At 38.6% G+C, this 18,626-nt stretch overlaps 1 pseudogene; it reads right to left on the reverse strand.

Moving 5' to 3' along the window:
• Positions 1 to 276: 276 nt before the first annotated feature.
• On the reverse strand, positions 277 to 16,982 carry LOC121467831 (annotated as a pseudogene).
• Positions 16,983 to 18,626: the final 1,644 nt, after the last annotated feature.

Consider the following 18,626-nt stretch of genomic DNA (forward strand, 5'->3'; position numbering starts at 1 on the left):
AGAAGGCATATTTGTTCAGGATCCAAACAATTTCTTTTGCAGGACCAGCACTCGACGTACAGGCCCACAACAAAGCGCAATAATAAACCAACAGGTTTATCTAGGGTCGCCCCAATATTAAAAACGTTTAAAAAAAATAACATTTTCAACCAAAATCACCAAAAAAAACGCACTGGTAAGGGAGTGGGGTACCATTTTATCAAAAAAGAAATTGATAGAATAAATTCAAAAAGTAATGAAACTCTACTTAACACTTTTTTAATGACCATTATTTTTATGAGTTATTTGGTTCAAATTAGGTTATTAACTAAAAAAATATGTACATATGTATATATGTTAAGTATTTTTGAATGAATAAACAACAATGTTAAGCATCAGAGAAATAAGCTGTGAGCCCCCGTACGAGGTGCGATACTTTATGCTTCTGTGCTTACGCATGTACTAATTGTTTCTAGTTAGGTTTTGTGGAGGTGGCAGATACATTGATAACGGTACTATATGAATTTTGCAAACGTTAACGGTTAAGTAAGTTAAGTTACGTAAACCCTTGCGTGTGTATCTGGGTTAGTTCGTGTGGGAGTAAGAAGAAAGGTTTGCGAGTACACCCTAACATTTGCGAGTCAAAGTTAGCTCTCCGCTCTCGTAATACTGCGGGATCATTAGAACTTCAGGCAGGGCGCGACTGCAGGAAGGCGTCGACGAAGCCTGTGCCGATGTAAATGCCGCTACCGTTGCCTGTCTCACAATATGGCCAACTTTTCCTGAAAGCAGAAAAAACAAAAATTTAAAATTTAATAAAGACCAGGCACAATTTAAATTTAAAAACAGGACAGTTCTATGTAGTTTTCACTTTCGAAAAATCCTTACGGAATCTAAATTCCCTTTGTTACTTCTATGTAAGCTTTCTCACGTTTACTTTTCGCAATGCAACTCCGCCAGCAAAGAAATAAATTGTTTTGAAATACTTTGCGATAAGTTAACGTGCAAATGATATTTGTATCCATTCTTTATTATTGTACAATAAAATTGGTTAATAACATATATATTTTACTTTTTTAAATTATTTTTTGGTTGCAAGGGCTGTCATGGTAAAAAAAAAGTATTTTCTTGGTGTTTATCTTAAGCAAACCCTTTTGTGTTCGTGATATGAAAGGTATTTAATCTAAGTTAAATTTAAAAGTGTTTTTGTGTTTATTACCGCTTAATTTAATGTACTAATTGTGTGAAACGTGTTCTTCTTTCATCGAACTCGGCAACCCTTTCTTTTTACTTTTGCAATAAAAAAGTGAATTGATTTCAAAACAACCTCAAAAAACGCATTGAGCGCTAATAACGAAAATGTTAGTACGAAATAAGATTAAAATTTACATATTAATCGACTATTTTCAGGCGGAAGCACAAGAAAACAAATCAAAATAAAATATTCCCCGATTTCATGATAAACAAATAAGGAAGCAAACTTCGGCAGCCGAAGTTTATATACCCTTGCAGCTATTGCAAAAACTAAATATTCTTGAAAACATTAAAATTATGATTTACTTGCGTATATGTTTAAAAACATTGAATATATGATGATTTGCAGTTTAAATATTCAATACTTCCTATGGCAGCTATATGATAGTTTTCCGATTTCAATAAAATTAAAAGCGGTAGTCTGAACTGTCAAATTATTAATAAGTCAAACAAAATTTAAAAAAAAAAGTTACAAAATAAAAAAATATAACTTACAAAGAAAAATTAATGATGTGTTTTTAATGTTTCCATGGAAAACCGTATTTCATAAATATTTAAGCATTACTATATGTCGAGAACTAAAAAAAAAATTAAGAAACAGCAAAGTCTTAATTTTTTTTATACTTTTTTTCCGATTGTTCCTATGGAAGCTATATGGTATAGTCGTCTGATTTTAATAAAATGTAAACCGTAATTCTAAAACATTCAACCATAACTTTTACGTAGACAAACTAAAAAAATTTGAAAAAACGGAAAATTATAATTTTTTTTTATTATTTTTCCGATCATTCCTATGGGAGCTTTATGCTATAGTCATCCGATCCGGCTCGTTCCGACTTATATACTACCTGCAATAGAAAGATAACTTTTTTTTTCAGGCAGATAGCTTTAAAACTGACATGGCTAGATCGACTCTCCTAGTGATGCTGATCAAGAATATATATACCTTATGTATATATATCGGAAATGTCTCCTTGACTGCGTTGCTTCTGACTGAAATTATAATACCCTCTGCAAGGGTATACAAATGAAGACATCGCCAGGTGCCTTATAATACCCTCTGAAATTGTATAAAAATGAAGACATCGCCAGGTGCTTTAAGGAAGGAGGCCGTGTGGCCGTTGATGCCAGATGGCGTGGAAAAAATTAGGACTTTTAATACTTTTTAATTATTAAATATTTTATTTTATTTTATTTATTATTAATATTTTAAACATTTATCATTTATTGGTATGGTGTACCTGGAAAGCCGCTGTGAAGAAAAAGCGGACAATAGAAGAGCATCTTCTGCTACCGGTATGTGGACTTTACGAAATGGTCAATTGGACCGAAAGAGGATAGTCCTTTGACCTTCCTGATTTGGATCAAGCTGAGGTTCAGGCGTTAATACAAACGGCTAAAAGCACATCCCAAATCTGCTAGTACTAACAAATTGCTGTATATTGATAGAAATAGTCTGGTCCTGCCGTCCTACCAAATAAAAGTCTCATGACAAGCGCCAGGGTAAGTGGCCTCTATTAAAAACATATCCATATTATAGTTGCATACCCATGCATATGGGTATATATTAATAAATTATTTAAGTACAAACTTACCACCATTGCATTAATGCTGAAGTAGTCTTTTCGATTTAAATATAATGAAGGGTTTTGACTGGCTTTGTAATCCTTCGATCGCCCGATGTCACTCGAGTTCAATAACTCTTTAGATAACGGCTTTATAGCAGCAGGTGGATATAACGCAAAACATCAATATTGGGAGCTCCCGCCTCGCTAACACTAAAGATCGTCAATTGTACAAACCTCCACCACCCCAGCCAAGTAAGAGTTTGTTTCACCGGGTAGACCTATCTACTGATCCAAAAAACCACCCAGCTATAACTGATTTTGATGTAAAAAGTAGAGTGCAGCCAAGTTTAAACGGCGCTGAAACACTAGCAGATGTCATCTGACCAGCCAAAACTTCCACTGACAATCTCAACATCGAAGCTGCAGTACCTTAAGGAAGCGTACTAGGTCCAATCTTGTACACTTTTTCAACATCGTACATATATACAAGCCATCAAATGGTGTTATCAACCTTTGCTTATTACACTGCAATTGTCTGCCGTTGAAAATCTCCAAATACAGCAACCGAACATACAAAACATTTCGTGGCTGTAGAAAAGTGGCTAGCTGACTGGCGTACACAAGTCAACGAGCAAAAATATAACCATATCACGATTACGCTCAACCGAGACATTTGCTCACCTTTAATAATACATTAATTCCAAACGATTACACCATACTTGAAGAAACCAAATAGAAATACCTGCCTAAAACTAAAGGTCAGCAGTTTCCATGGGCTTAATAACTCCCGCTCTCCGCATCAATGGAAGCAGCAGCAACATAGAGATTATCAAACGATCGCAATCTATAACTCTGAGAACAATCTCTGGGGTCCCCAGGTATATTCGCAAAGTCTACATCCACAGAGACCAGGATATAAAACCCGTAAAAGAAGAAACGGAGAGCAGGAAAGTTAACTATAACACCAGTCTGTCAATACATAAAAATCAACTAGTCAGACAGCTATACCGGCTCAGCAGCCATACCCGATTATTTTTTAATATTTTGTAAAATTACCCCGCTGTCCAGTAATTCTTTATGTTTACTAAAGCTGGGCGTTATTTTATGTCTCCTATTTTCATTCAAAAAAAAAAAAAACAGAATTACCAACCGATTAGTCGGGGGATCAATCCTAGTTTCGTTTAATCATTCTGTTAGTTTTTAATTCGTGTTCTCTCTCTTTTTACTTTAGGATATAGTATAGTGTTAAATATATAAGCTAGATACCATTTTTAAGCTGAATACCATTGTTAAGTTAAGGTTTGAATACTTCTTGTTAGTCTTTTAGGCAACACGAGGTGGTCCAATAAATATAATTAAACATTATAAAAGTATTTTCACTATAGCATTTTAATAGGCAATCGTCGAATCTTTATTTGATGAGCCGTGGTTTAGTGGTTAGAGTGTCAGACTAGTATTCTGTCGGTCATGACTCATAAATTTAAGTTAAAAGCATAACATTTTTTGTATTGTTTATTTAAAGTTGTTTAATTTATTAAGCACTGAGAAATGTAGGCGACCCAGAAGCTCGGGGGTCTCCACTTCCTCGTAAATAAGTTATAGGACAATAGGATATCAACATGCATGAATACAGTCAACGCACAACATCCCATCGTATACGATGCCTAAAGTGGATTGATCCAATGAATGTCATTAAGCATTTAGCGCTTTTTAAGTCCAACACCATGTTAAAATGCATTAAGATCCGTTTGTAAGTCTGAGGTGAGGAAAGTTGCAGGTATAACTTAAGGGGCCATACCAGTGGGAGACTTTTTTTAAAAAAAAAATTTTTTGTTGACACAGTTTAAAACTTTTAAAACTGTTATTTTAATAGAATTAAAAAAATTCAATTTTTTAACACCAAAAAACGACATTTCTGTTTAAACCGACGCTATTTCGTTAATCTTTCATAATTTTCAAAGATTGTAGGTCTTTGTAAATTTAAGCTTTAATTACCTTTTTGTGCGAACAAAATTTTAAAAAATTGTATCGAGTTAAAAACAATCCCACAATTTAACTTCTTTTCTATTGGTTACTGCGTACATGAGGACACGCGACTTGGTCGAGACTAGAGGTATATCGTTAATAAATAATGTAAAAAGTAGTGGACCAAGTTGGCTCCCTTGTGGGATGCCTGAAGTAACTTGGATCATTCTAGAGAAATCCTTTTTTTTTGAAGGATTTAGTGAAATTTGATAAAAAAAAATATTTAAATCTTATCTGTTACGGCGTCATTTCCGATAGTTCCTTGGAAAAAAGGTCTCTCCGCGTTGACAGCAGAACTTTTTACTGGATCATCAGAAGTAAAAGTACGTGTTTTAGTGAAAACCGTTAACTATTTATTGGACGAGGACAAAAAATCCAAATTGTATTTTTGATAGGCATTTTTACTATTAATGCATATTTTTGTAAACATTTATCGACGTTTTTTATTTTTTTAAATTGTTGTAATTGAATTAAAAATCATCTCGAAGACCTATGCAAAATATTATTACGATCGGTTGAGAAGATCGCGAGAAATCTTAACAATCGCCTTTAAAAGCACGGCTTCGAGAAAAAGTGACAATACAAGTGGGGAGCGCACAACTTTTCAAAGTTGTATCTCCAAAACTATCACTCGAATCAACAAAAAAAATAAAACAATTTTTTTAAAATACTTTTAATTGATTCTACAACTATTGAAAAAAAATAATTTTTAAGTTTTATCAGGATATCTTAATTTTAATAGAAGTTACACCACTTTCAGAAAATAATGTAAATTATATTTATATACAATTTTTCTGTATCCGTTTTTCTTGAAACTCATTTTTTTGATTTTTTATAAACGATTGAGATTAAACAAATCCTGCTCTACTAAGCTCATTTTAAAGATAATTAAATTATCTTTTTTTTTAAAGAGAGTTTTCTTTTTAAATATGGAAAAATCCTTTTTTTTAAATGTGGGTAAAAATCAATTTCTACATATTTTTAAAATTTCACATCGAAGGTTTTATCTTAAAGTTTTTTTTTGTTTCAAAAGACAATTTAGAGTGCTGGAATGAGTTGCCATGGTCACAGCGTACAATCCAATACTAAAAATTATTTTTTGTTCTGAAATCCTGCTCCGAAATTAAAAAAAAACCAAACCGAAATGCCAGTTTCTTAAAAACAAATTTTATTTTCGAACACAATATCGGCATTAAATTGCTTTTAATAAATTATATATTTGTCGGTAAGAAAAAACTTCGATTTATTACTTAAAAAAAATATTTTAAGCAGAACTGGAAATAAAAATAAAATTGGCATGAAAACAGGTGAACAACGTTTAAATTAAAAAAAATGGTGCCATAGAAAAAATGTTGAGTGTCATTTTCTGAATCAGGGAGTACATTTGAGGAGGATTTCGTCGATTAAAATTTGAAAACCCGTGATAAAACTTATTTCAACAATAATATGATAAATACAAAAATAAATAAATCAAAGGTGAAGCAGCGAATGAAAGAAACACGTACTTGTAGATTAAAGAATAAATGCTTTTTAATTATCTAAGTATATTTTGACGGTTGATACATAACTCGCGTGATCTGCGGCTTGAAGCTGACTGACTTATACAAAAGGGGTAGAGTCGCGCTTATCTACACTTCTTTAGGTTATAAATGAGGGAAGAGAGATAAGCCGTTACTTTTAAGCTTTTACATATGATTCTCATCTCTTTATGATATTGGGCATAAAGAACTGATCATATCGTTTACATTTGTTGCTTTGATTTACATTACATAGTTTCAACACGCCCTCTCAAAGTTACAAGTTAATTTTAAATTTCAGTGACGCCTAAAGATCTTAAGCAGGTTTTGTGCTTATTGTGGTTAAGACCCTTAGTCAATACATCTGCTGGCATCAGTTCGGTCGGCAAGTACTCGATTTGGATGTCACCACTTCTCTGCTTCTCTTGGATGTAGTGGTGGCACACGTCGATGTGTTTGGTGCGCGGGTTGTAACCAAATCCTTTAGCTAATTTTTGGGCGCTTTGGTTGTCGTTGAATATACGGATCGAGTCGCAACCTCTCCCAATGCTGGTTAAGAGACTCCTTAAGTATATGGCCTCTTTGACTGCTTCGGACATAGCCAGATACTCCGATTCCGTGCTCGAAAGTGCCACAGTTCGCTGTTTTCGGGCTTCCCAACATATAGCTGCGCCAGACAACACAAACGCTTGTCCAGAGTAGGAGCGTCTGTCGCTAAGGTTGGCTCCCCAGTCGGCGTCGGCCACACCGTATAGATTTTCCTTGCTCGGAAGGTATAAAAGGCCTAGTCCTTTTGTCCCAGAAAGATACCGTAAGACGCGTTTCGCTGCTTTCCAGTGTTCCCCATTGTAATTCGCGTTGAACTGGCTCAGAAAATTGACAGCAAACGTAATGTCTGGGCGGCTGGAAACTGAAAGAAACATTAAAGCACCGATTAAGTTTTGATAAGGATATTTCTTCATTTCCGCTTCATCAGCTACGTCGGGGCGTTTGAGGTTGCTCTTCGCTTCAATGGGGGTCAACGCTACTTTGCATTCCGACATCTCGAATCTGCTTAAGATTTTGTTTATATACTGCTCCTGCGAGATAAATATCCAGTTCTCCTTCACGTTTTGCAGGAACTCCATACCTAGGCAGGTATTAACAGAGCCTATATCCTTAATTTCGAACGCTTCCGTAAGATTTGATTTGGTTTCGTCTATCCATGCGGCATGGTTTGAGGCAAGAAGAAGGTCGTCGACGTAAATGGTTACCAGTAATATCTTCTCTCCTCGCCGTTTCACGAATAAGCATGGACCTTCCTTGATCGCTATCAGTCCGCTGTCTACCAACTTCGCAGTTAGCTTTTGATACCATCTTAGCCCGGATTGTCGTAGTCCATATAACGCCTTTCGAAGCACACATACAGGCTTCTGATATCTGCTCATGCTGTGTATCCAGTTTTTCGCTGTTTCGGTGGAATTTCGATCTAGAGATCTTCCGTGTGATCCAATAGGCGCACCAGTTGCCATTCTGGTGACAAAATCGCGAAATCCCTCCGGAATTTCCATAAAGATTTTCTCCTCGAGCTCTCCATTTAAGTAAGCTGTCACAACATCCATTTGGTGAACTTCCATACACGCTTCCACGGATAATGCCATGAGGACTCGGATCGTATGTTTCGAGTATGTTTCATGGAATTCCTCACCCGGTCTCTGTGCGTAACCTTTAGCCACCAAACGCACCTTTTTCTTGATCTCATCGCCTCCAGTGTCCTTTGTGCGAAAAACCATTCTGTTGCCAATCGTCTTTCGGTCATCTGGTTTCTCCACGATGTCCCATGTCTTATTTTTTAGATGCGCCATAAATTCGTCTTCGATCGCCTTTATCCATTTATCGGCATCGTCAGAGCTTTTCGCTTCGGCGATATTTACAGGATCGTCAAATAGTGCGTTGGCTATTTCTCACTCTTCGTAAGGCTCATCGCTTTGTAGTTCCTCGTTCTCCGCGTCGTCTTCATTGCTGTGTTCTACATTCGGTTGTTGATAAATTTTCCGTGGCCTGCCACGGAATCCACTTCGAAGTGTTTTCGGACGCCCTCTGCCACGGCGTTGCGCCGAAATAGTGGGTTCTTGTGGAGAGTCCACCGACGGATCCGCTTCAAGATCAACTTGTTTAATTTTCGTGCCCGTCATCTCAATGCTAATCTCTTCTGAGTTGGGCTCCGTATAAAATTCCTCAAAATGGGTACTGAAACCTGGAAGACTCAGAAATTTTACGTCATTAGAAATTATTACTTTTCGCCTTTCCGGGACATAAAGTCGATATGCCTTTGAAGTAGCTGCATATCCTACCAAAATGCATTCAACCGATCTGGGATTAAATTTTCCCTTGTTAATGCCTTTTTCGAGCGCAAATGCCTTGGTGCCGAATGCTCTCAGGTGTGCCACTGTCGCAATTTTCTTCGTCCAGTACGTATAGGGAATACCTCCTGACAAGCTGGACATCGGTTGCGTATGTAGCACGCTGCGTTCACGGCTTCAGCCCAAAAAATAGCAGGTGCTCCTGCTTGCCTCATCATGCATCTGGCCATCTCGACTAGCGTCCTGTTTTGCCTTTCTGCTAACCCGTTTTGTTGGGGGGTATATGGTGCACTTAGTCTTCGTTTAATCCCGTTCCATGCTAGGTAGGCGTCAAATTCCCTGTTACAGTATTCCGTTCCGTTGTCAGATTGTAGCGTCTTTATTTTCTTTCCAGTAAAATTTTCAGTGGCGGCCTTATAATCGACGAAAGCTTTCAATACGTCAGATTTCTGTTTCATAAATGTAACTTCGCAATACCTAGAGTAATCGTCAATAAATGTTACGTAATACTTGCATCCGCCCATAGATTCTTTTCGCATGGGCCCGCACACATCGCTGTGTACGATTTCCAGTAGTTCAGTTGTTCTGCTTCCAGGGGAACTTTTGTACGAATTCGCCACTTCTTTTTCGCTCACACAGATTTCGCAATCCGACATTTTTTCGTTTTCTTTTATATTCATTCCGTGCACTTTACCTTCATTTGCCATGTTCTTTAGATCTCGTTCGTTCAAGTGTCCCATTCGATAATGCCATCCGTTGATATTGCTCAAGTGGATTTTCTCGATGTTATTTGATTGATGTTCTAAGCTGTCCAAATAATACAGATTTTCGCGTCTTTGTGCGCGTAACCAAATTTCGTTGTTACCTTTCACGATTAGAGCCTCGTCTTTCCTGAAGTGTACCTCGTATCCCTTATCCGTAATCTTTGATATTGACAGCAAGCTCTGCCTGAGGTCGGGAACGTAATGCACGTCTGTGAGAGTAATATTTTTCTTCTCTCCTTTGTCGTCGACTGCGATTTTTATTTCACCCACACCACTTATAGTTGTTGTCTCGTCGTTGGCCAAATGTAAAGTTTTCTTTATTTCTTTTATATTTGCAAATAGTTTCGTGTTTGAGCTCATGTGCGAGGTACAGCCGCTGTCTAAGCACCAAGCGCCAGCTTTATTCGCGCAGAAATTTGCCTGGCATGCGAATGTTGATTCCTCTGCTCTCTTTGCTTTCTCTCTATGATCGGACTCTTCGCCCTTTCCATTCGTTTTATTCCAGCAGTTTTTGGATATGTGCCCGACTCTGTTACAGTTAAAGCATTTTCTAGTCTCTTTGTTTCTAGTTTGCTTTCCATTCCTGTCCTTTCGACGTTTCGCGAACATTGCATTTTGTTCATCTGGCACGTGCCTATTTTTTCTGGCTTCGGGCTCCTCTAATATTTTTACTCTTAAGAATTCTGGGCGTGGTAAGTCATCCCTTGCTTCCATCGCGCATCTAAACGTTTCGAAGGTGTCTGGCAGACTGTAGAGTAAAATAATGGCCAATAAGTCGTCTCCGATTGCTACGCCGATTTCCCTTAATTTCTTTACGGCTTCAAATGTTTCGTTTATGTGCTCTCGTATATTGCCGCCTTCCTACAGGCGCGATAATATTAGCTTCTTTAGAAGAGCTGCTTTTCGCACTGGTCCTCTCGTCATAAAAATTTCCTGCAGTTTCATCCAACAGCGTTTAGCTGTATTGCATCCCTCGATCAAAGCCAATTCTGAGGGGCTGACTGATAGTAAGATATCTGCACGCGCTTTTTCGTCGTACGTTTTCCATACGGCGGAGTCAGCAGCCGATGTGCTTCCACTTCCACTAGGGCACTCCTTCGTACCGTCCACATATTGCCACAGGTCGTTTTTCACGAGCACTGTCCGCATTTGAACTTTCCACGTGTCATAGTTATCCGCACAAAGCGGCTCAATTTTTATAAACGCGCCGGACATTTTTCGCGACCAAATCTAACTATGACGGCCTACAGGTGAAGTGTTCTTTTATTGCGCGGGTATATGGACTGGGCCCATAACCTGAAGCAGCGAATGAAATAAACACGTGTACTTGTAGGTTAAAGAATGAATGCTCTTTAATTATCTAAGTATATTTTGACGGTTGATACATAACTCGCGTGATCTGCGGCTTGAAGCTGACTGACTTATAAAAAAGGGGTAGAGTCGCGCTTATCTACACCTCTTTAGGTTATAAATGAGGGAAGAGAGATAAGCCGTTACTTTTAAGCTTTTACATATGATTCTCATCTCTTTATGATATTGGGCATAAAGAACTGATCATATCGTTTACATTTGTTGCTTTGATTTACATTACATAGTTTCAACAAAAGGATTATTTATGTTTATAAATTGTGTAAAACCCTTAATCTACTGTTGAAATAGGTAATTATTTTTTATCTGTGTACTTAACATTTTTATAGGTAAAATACTATTTACATGGCAATTAGCAATTACTCATAGGTTGCGACAATTTTTACTATTAAATAGTTGATTTCTACCCATGATTCTTTTGTTTGTAGCTAGGGTGACAGGGGTTTTGTTCAGAAATCAGCTGACTACTGTAGATTTGACATCCGCTGTTAAATATAATTTGTGATCATTTATTTTGTATACCCTTGCAGAGGGTATTATAATTTCAGTCAGAAGTTTGCAACGCAGTGAAGGAGACGTTTCCGACCCTATAAAGTATATATATTCTTGATCAGCATCACTGGGAGACTCGATACAGCCATGTTCGTCTGTCCGCCTCTCCGTCCGTTTGTACGCAAACTAGTCTCAGTTTTAAAGCTATCTGCATGAAACTTTCCCAAAAGTTGTCTTTTGCAGGTAGTATATAAGTCGAAACGAGCCGGATCGGACGACTATAGCATATAGCACCCATAGGAAAAATCGAATAAAATAAATGAAAAAAAACTATAACTTTGCTGTTATTTAATTTTTTTTTAGTTCTTCGACATATATGTAGTAATGGTTAAATATTTCAAAATTGCGGTTTAAATTTCATCAAAATCGGACGACTTTAACATAAAGCTCCCAAGAAAACAAAAAATATATAAAAAAAATTATAATTTTAACTTTTTTATATTGCTATACTATGTGCGAGGTACAGCCGCTGTCTAAGCACCAAGCGCCAGCTTTATTCGCGCAGAAATTTGCCTGGCATGCGAATGTTGATTCCTCTGCTCTCTTTGCTTTCTCTCTATGATCGGACTCTTCGCCCTTTCCATTCGTTTTATTCCAGCAGTTTTTGGATATGTGCCCGACTCTGTTACAGTTAAAGCATTTTCTAGTCTCTTTGTTTCTAGTTTGCTTTCCATTCCTGTCCTTTCGACGTTTCGCGAACATTGCATTTTGTTCATCTGGCACGTGCCTATTTTTTCTGGCTTCGGCCTCCTCTAATATTTTTACTCTTAAGAATTCTGGGCGTGGTAAGTCATCCCTTGCTTCCATCGCGCATCTAAACGTTTCGAAGGTGTCTGGCAGACTGTAGAGTAAAATAATGGCCAATAAGTCGTCTCCGATTGCTACGCCGATTTCCCTTAATTTCTTTACGGCTTCAAATGTTTCGTTTATGTGCTCTCGTATATTGCCGCCTTCCTACAGGCGCGATAATATTAGCTTCTTTAGAAGAGCTGCTTTTCGCACTGGTCCTCTCGTCATAAAAATTTCCTGCAGTTTCATCCAACAGCGTTTAGCTGTATTGCATCCCTCGATCAAAGCCTATTCTGAGGGGCTGACCGATAGTAAGATATCTGCACGCGCTTTTTCGTCGTACGTTTTCCATACGGCGGAGTCAGCAGCCGATGTGCTTCCACTTCCACTAGGGCACTCCTTCGTACCGTCCACATATTGCCACAGGTCGTTTTTCACGAGCACTGTCCGCATTTGAACTTTCCACGTGTCATAGTTATCCGCACAAAGCGGCTCAATTTTTATAAACGCGCCGGACATTTTTCGCGACCAAATCTAACTATGACGGCCTACAGGTGAAGTGTTCTTTTATTGCGCGGGTATATGGACTGGGCCCATAACCTGAAGCAGCGAATGAAAGAAACACGTGTACTTGTAGGTTAAAGAATAAATGCTCTTTAATTATCTAAGTATATTTTGACGGTTAATACATAACTCGCGTGATCTGCGGCTTGAAGCTGACTGACTTATAAAAAAGGGGTAGAGTCGCGCTTATCTACACTTCTTTAGGTTATAAATGAGGGAAGAGAGATAAGCCGTTACTTTTAAGCTTTTACATATGATTCTCGTCTCTTTATGATATTGGGCATAAAGAACTGATCATATCGTTTACATTTGTTGCTTTGATTTACATTACATAGTTTCAACAAAAGGATTATTTATGTTTATAAATTGTGTAAAACCCTTAATCTACTGTTGAAATAGGTAATTATTTTTTATCTGTGTACTTAACATTTTTATAGGTAAAATACTATTTACATGGCAATTAGCAATTACTCATAGGTTGCGACAATTTTTACTATTAAATAGTTGATTTCTACCCATGATTCTTTTGTTTGTAGCTAGGGTGACAGGGGTTTTGTTCAGAAATCAGCTGACTACTGTAGATTTGACATTCGCTGTTAAATATAATTTGTGATCATTTATTTTGTATACCCTTGCAGAGGGTATTATAATTTCAGTCAGAAGTTTGCAACGCAGTGAAGGAGACGTTTCCGACCCTATAAAGTATATATATTCTTGATCAGCATTACTGGGAGACTCGATACAGCCATGTTCGTCTGTCCGCCTCTCCGTCCGTTTGTACGCAAACTAGTCTCAGTTTTAAAGCTATCTGCATGAAACTTTCCCAAAAGTTGTCTTTTGCAGGTAGTATATAAGTCGAAACGAGCCGGATCGGACGACTATAGCATATAGCACCCATAGGAAAAATCGAATAAAATAAATGAAAAAAAAAACTATAACTTTGCTGTTATTTAATTTTTTTTTTTAGTTCTTCGACATATATGTAGTAATGGTTAAATATTTCAAAATTGCGGTTTAAATTTCATCAAAATCGGACGACTTTAACATAAAGCTCCCAAGAAAACAAAAAAATATATAAAAAAAAAAAATTATAATTTTAACTTTTTTATATTGTTATACTATATATAGCCGCAGAATTGAAAGTCTGCTGTGAAGGCCGGTTCGTAACGAGTTATACACCAATCGAAAGGCAAGACTTTAAGAAAATTATTTTGTTCAGGAGATAGGGAGGTGAATGTGACATACTAAACATTATTTTAAGTGCCTTCTTAGGCGCGGGTTGGTAAAATATTTCTACTTAAATTTTTATTGTTTTGGGCAGATCGTTACAAAAAAGTTTGTCCTACGACTTTTTGAAAAACTAGCTTATATGACGAAAAATCGCTGAAAATAGCTAAACTTTGCACGGCTATAACTTCTAAACTAGTGAAGCTACAAGTGATAAATGTCACTAAAAAAGTATTGTCAAGTTGTTAAAAATTGTTAGAGCCAATTTTTGTTTACATTTAACGTCTATAGCCCTTGAGATTCCTTCACTTTTTGAATATAACAAACGCAATAAATTAAATACACTTTTTAAATGTTCCAGTTCAACGCTGAGATACAAATGCCTGTGTAGGCAAAATACCTGGATTAAGAGGTCCGAACAGGAACATTTAAAAAGTGTATTTATTTAGTCAAATGTTCATTCAATTTTCGTCACAAAATTTGGTATCAGATATTTTGTATGCTGAATGTGGTGCGATCGTTACGACTTTTTTTCCTCGTTAGGATAAGTTGTATGACTTCGACTTTAACTGAACTTCAGTTCAGTGCGCCAGTTACTTTAAAATTAACAAGGATAAATCTTTGGTTTGGGATATAGGAAAATGCCTGCGCATAAAAAAGCCGATTGCTTGTATATTTCCCAAGTTTTTAAACTGAGCGGGTAAATTTCTCGGAAACAATCAGACAGAAGGGAGGGGTCGGAAATGCCTATATGCGATACAGTTCTTACAAAAATTTGTATATCCTCTGCAAAAATTAAAAACGTCTTACCCAACACATTCGTGCAATGAAAGCGCGCATTTAACTGCCGCAGGGGAGACAGATCTCGATAACGTTTCCAGGCATCGAGTATGTCGGCCACTTTAATGGGCACCAATTCAGTAGTGCCTGCATCTTTCTATAAACGAGGGGAATGACCATAGTTATAAAAAGGGTATGACCCACAATAATATAAAACCAACCCGCTTAAATTGCACGATTATCTGCTTGTGGGTCGCCAGCTCGATCAGCCGTTTGACCTTGCGGTGGTTTCCTTGACGCTTTGAGGCCTGCGTAAGTAGCTGCTTAAGATTGACACTGCTGTCCGTCTTTCGCCGTTTTTCCAGCAGGTTAAAATAGCTATGCAGTATCTCCCTGTCGTAGGTCACGTGCAGTTTTTCCAGCGCCTGCACTAGGTGCTTCTCATCGCATGTCTTATCTGTAAACAGTCGAGCCACCAGCGGCTCACTTGGAAAGCTTTTGTTGAGCAGCTGCACCGGCAAGAGATGATTCCATTACACACATTTAGACACCAGCACGATTCACTTACTTGTACGATGTTAAAATTATTATCACACGAAATAATTTTTTGGTTGTAGGCTGGACCCAAACTGAGGTCGGACTCTGTTCCGGCTCCTGAGAAATCGAGCCATCCGGCGTACAGGCTATTACCAAAGTATCCTGGCAAACCACTACGACAGCGCGTCTGCTCCGCGCAGGCGTAGAGCGAAAGGCTGCTGACTCGCCCACCTACTTGCCTTCGGCACTTGGGGCACGTGCTTTGGTCCAGGGACTTGCCGATGGTGTTAGCCAAGAACTCCTTTTCCAGACAGTCTAGGCAGTTTTCCTCATTATAGCTTAAGTCGAAATGGGCCATACAGGAGGAAGACGAGGCTATGGCCAATACTGCCGCCGATGCGACCAAAATGGGAGGTGCTTGACTCTGCCCTAACCCTGACTGCTGCTTCTCCCATGATGACACCGAGGTTGCCCGGAAATCAGTGCAACTGTAACAACGTTCGTCGAAACTGATCGAGGGCTGAGTGCGGCGCGACTTGGTTGAGGAGCTACTTTTGGACATTACAGACGAGGACTGGGATAGTCGCTTTGGCTTAGCACCCGTCACTTTGGGCTCCGGATGTTCGCTGGGCATGGTTTTGCTACGCCCAAAACTAGAGTCGGTGTACAAGGCGTTTGGCAGCGAGTGTGCTTGGGCCGACTCAAACAAATGTCCATCCCCGGTGGACTCCACTTTGTCTCTGTCCTTGATTTGGTTCAGATTCAAGCTTATACGAGCGAACTTCTTGCTAAGGCGCTGCTTCTGCTGTTGAAACACATCATCCTGCAAAAATCGTCGATAGGCGAGCTGTACAGCTGCCTTTCTTGCGTAGGAGTGGCCAAGCATATGCCGCTTATCTGGCTATAGTCGCGCTGCATCAGCAACAGATTGGCCTGCGGCATTATGCCCATATCCTGAGCTCCTCCGGTGAATTCCAGCTCCGAGGACGGGTCCGGTTCAAAGTCCATTTCCAAGAACTCGGTTTCATCATCGACGCCTCGTTCAGCACTGACGGGTCCTAGGTCAAAGTCTAGGTGATCCCGCCCTCTGCCCATGGTCGCGGTCCCCAAGTCAATGTCAAAGCCAGCCCCGCCCCCACGGTAGGCGTAGACACAGTCGTCTGAGTTGATCGACATCTCTTCCGCGTTCAGATCGTCGTCGTCCAATATGATGAGGTCGTCACCATAAAAGTTGTCGCTCGAATAGCTCAGATTTTCAGTCGAGTTGTTTATGGAAGTGCGACTGGAGCTCAGGCCACCGGCAGCCACTTCAGTAGGCGAGAGGGCAGCGGCGGTCTGTTCGTAGCCAGTCACGTCTAGATCAAAATCGCAGTAGACGGCGCTTTCTATCTGAAAGGAACAGAGAAAGTATTTTGTTAATTGTTTTCTGTGGACACGGCGCTGGCCGGCAGGAGAATCACTTGCCTTATCACCGATTTTGGATGAGAGTGCCAATGCAGCGCAATCTCTTGCCTTGACCTCGACAACTCCCCAGCAGCATTGTCATCGTTATTCGCGACTATGGCCTGCGCTGACGTTGTTGCCCGTTTTTGCTTAGTACCCATTGTTTATCTCCCACGTTCACAATAGACTTCGCTGAGTAAGAGATCCCGAAACCGCCTTTCGATTGCATCAGGGCAATGTACCTATTCATTTCACGAAAACCCACTCCATCTGAAGCCTAGAGATGGCAGCGATACGGGACAGAGACAAAATTTTAAACAGTTATCTGCATATACTCCCTTCACACAGGCGATTAAAAGACTATTCCTACAGGCGACGTTTCTGCAACAGCGCACACTGGGCCAATGGGCCAAAGTCCATTTGTACTTGTTTTATAAAAATTTATAACTTTATAGAATAAGAAATTTGTTCGAGTATTGATCCTTCAGGTACCCTGGGGATATGAAGTGGTTTCATTAATAATAAATTCCTTGATCAATTAACTATCCGCCGATTGCGCACGGTTTTGCTTTATTTTGCGGATAATATGGTTTAAGATATTGACCTAATCTGAAGGAAAGGCAGTTTTATAGCCTGATTCCAATGGCGCTTAAGTAGACTTTGCATATGTGCCTGATTCCATTGGCGCATTGTGCATTCAGCTAATCCGACCTTGTAATGGCACAAACAGCTGATCTGGGTTTGTCTACTTTTGAGTTGTCGCAAATCAAAACGAAATGAATTAAAAATCATCAGTATGAGTGAGTTTACGGAAATCTTTAAGGATCAAGAAGACCAGTACATTTTCTAAAATTGATAAAAGATCCCCATAAATGTGGCAGTTTTTTCCTGTCAGAGATCCAGCAGTTCAATTTGTGGTACTGCGACCAGGATTTCCTGCGTATGCTCTTGCTTTCAGTGATTTACATGCAAAATCGTTTTTTATTCGAAAGAAATTCTAAAGTGCGTTACCCTTGCATATGGAAAACAACTGAGGTAATGGTGGCACTAACATAATATCGTTAGCTATCGGTATTTTCCGATATTTTTTTAAAATTTTCGGGGGAAAATTTTTTTTTTTTTTTTTATAAAATGGAACATTTAGCCTAATGGAACTCCCTGTGTAAATAAATGCGCATGAGGCTAAATGCGTTTTTAAGCGCCAATGGAATAGGGCTACAAGCTGGCAACTTCATGGTTTTTAATTCTTTCCATTGACGCATTAGTGGACTTTTTAAATGAGCCTGAATTCATTGCCGCATTTAGAATTTAGCTAATGCTATGTAAATGTTAATGTAAAGAAACCTCAAAATAAGTATTCCCTCTACAAAACAATGGCTCATGAAAACATGAACAAAGATGGTTGACCTGGTGACTTTGTTTACGTTTTAAATAGCCACAGCTGTTCAGATCGGCTGAAATCGGAAGGTTGAAAACTCCAACCGTTTCCAACGGATGGACTTTGTGGAAAGAGGGCAGAATCAGCTTATTAATCCGTTATAATAAATAATTTTCGACTTTTATTTAGGTTAACTATGCCCTATAAAAACCGTAAAAAATATCTAATAATATTGGTTGAAAAGTTCAATATTTTAAGAAGGCAATGGACGTATTCACCAGAACAACAAGATGGATCAGTAATCAGTCATCAAATTTGTTAAGATGGATAAAGTGGCTAATATATTTTTTTACACCTGAAAGCAAAGTGTGAACAAATTCTAGTCGATTTCGTCCACCACCAATACTAAAGCACTGAAAACTACAATCGTAGCCACATTCAAATCAAAAAATTCTTTAAAAAAAAGTATAAGTATTTTATGACAGTACATACTTTTACGATGTATGGGTATTAGAATGGGCGTGGTTTATACAGACGGA

The sequence above is a fragment of the Drosophila elegans genome, unplaced genomic scaffold, assembly GCF_018152505.1.
Source record: "Drosophila elegans isolate 14027-0461.03 unplaced genomic scaffold, ASM1815250v1 contig_813, whole genome shotgun sequence".
Lineage (NCBI taxonomy): Eukaryota > Metazoa > Arthropoda > Insecta > Diptera > Drosophilidae > Drosophila > Drosophila elegans.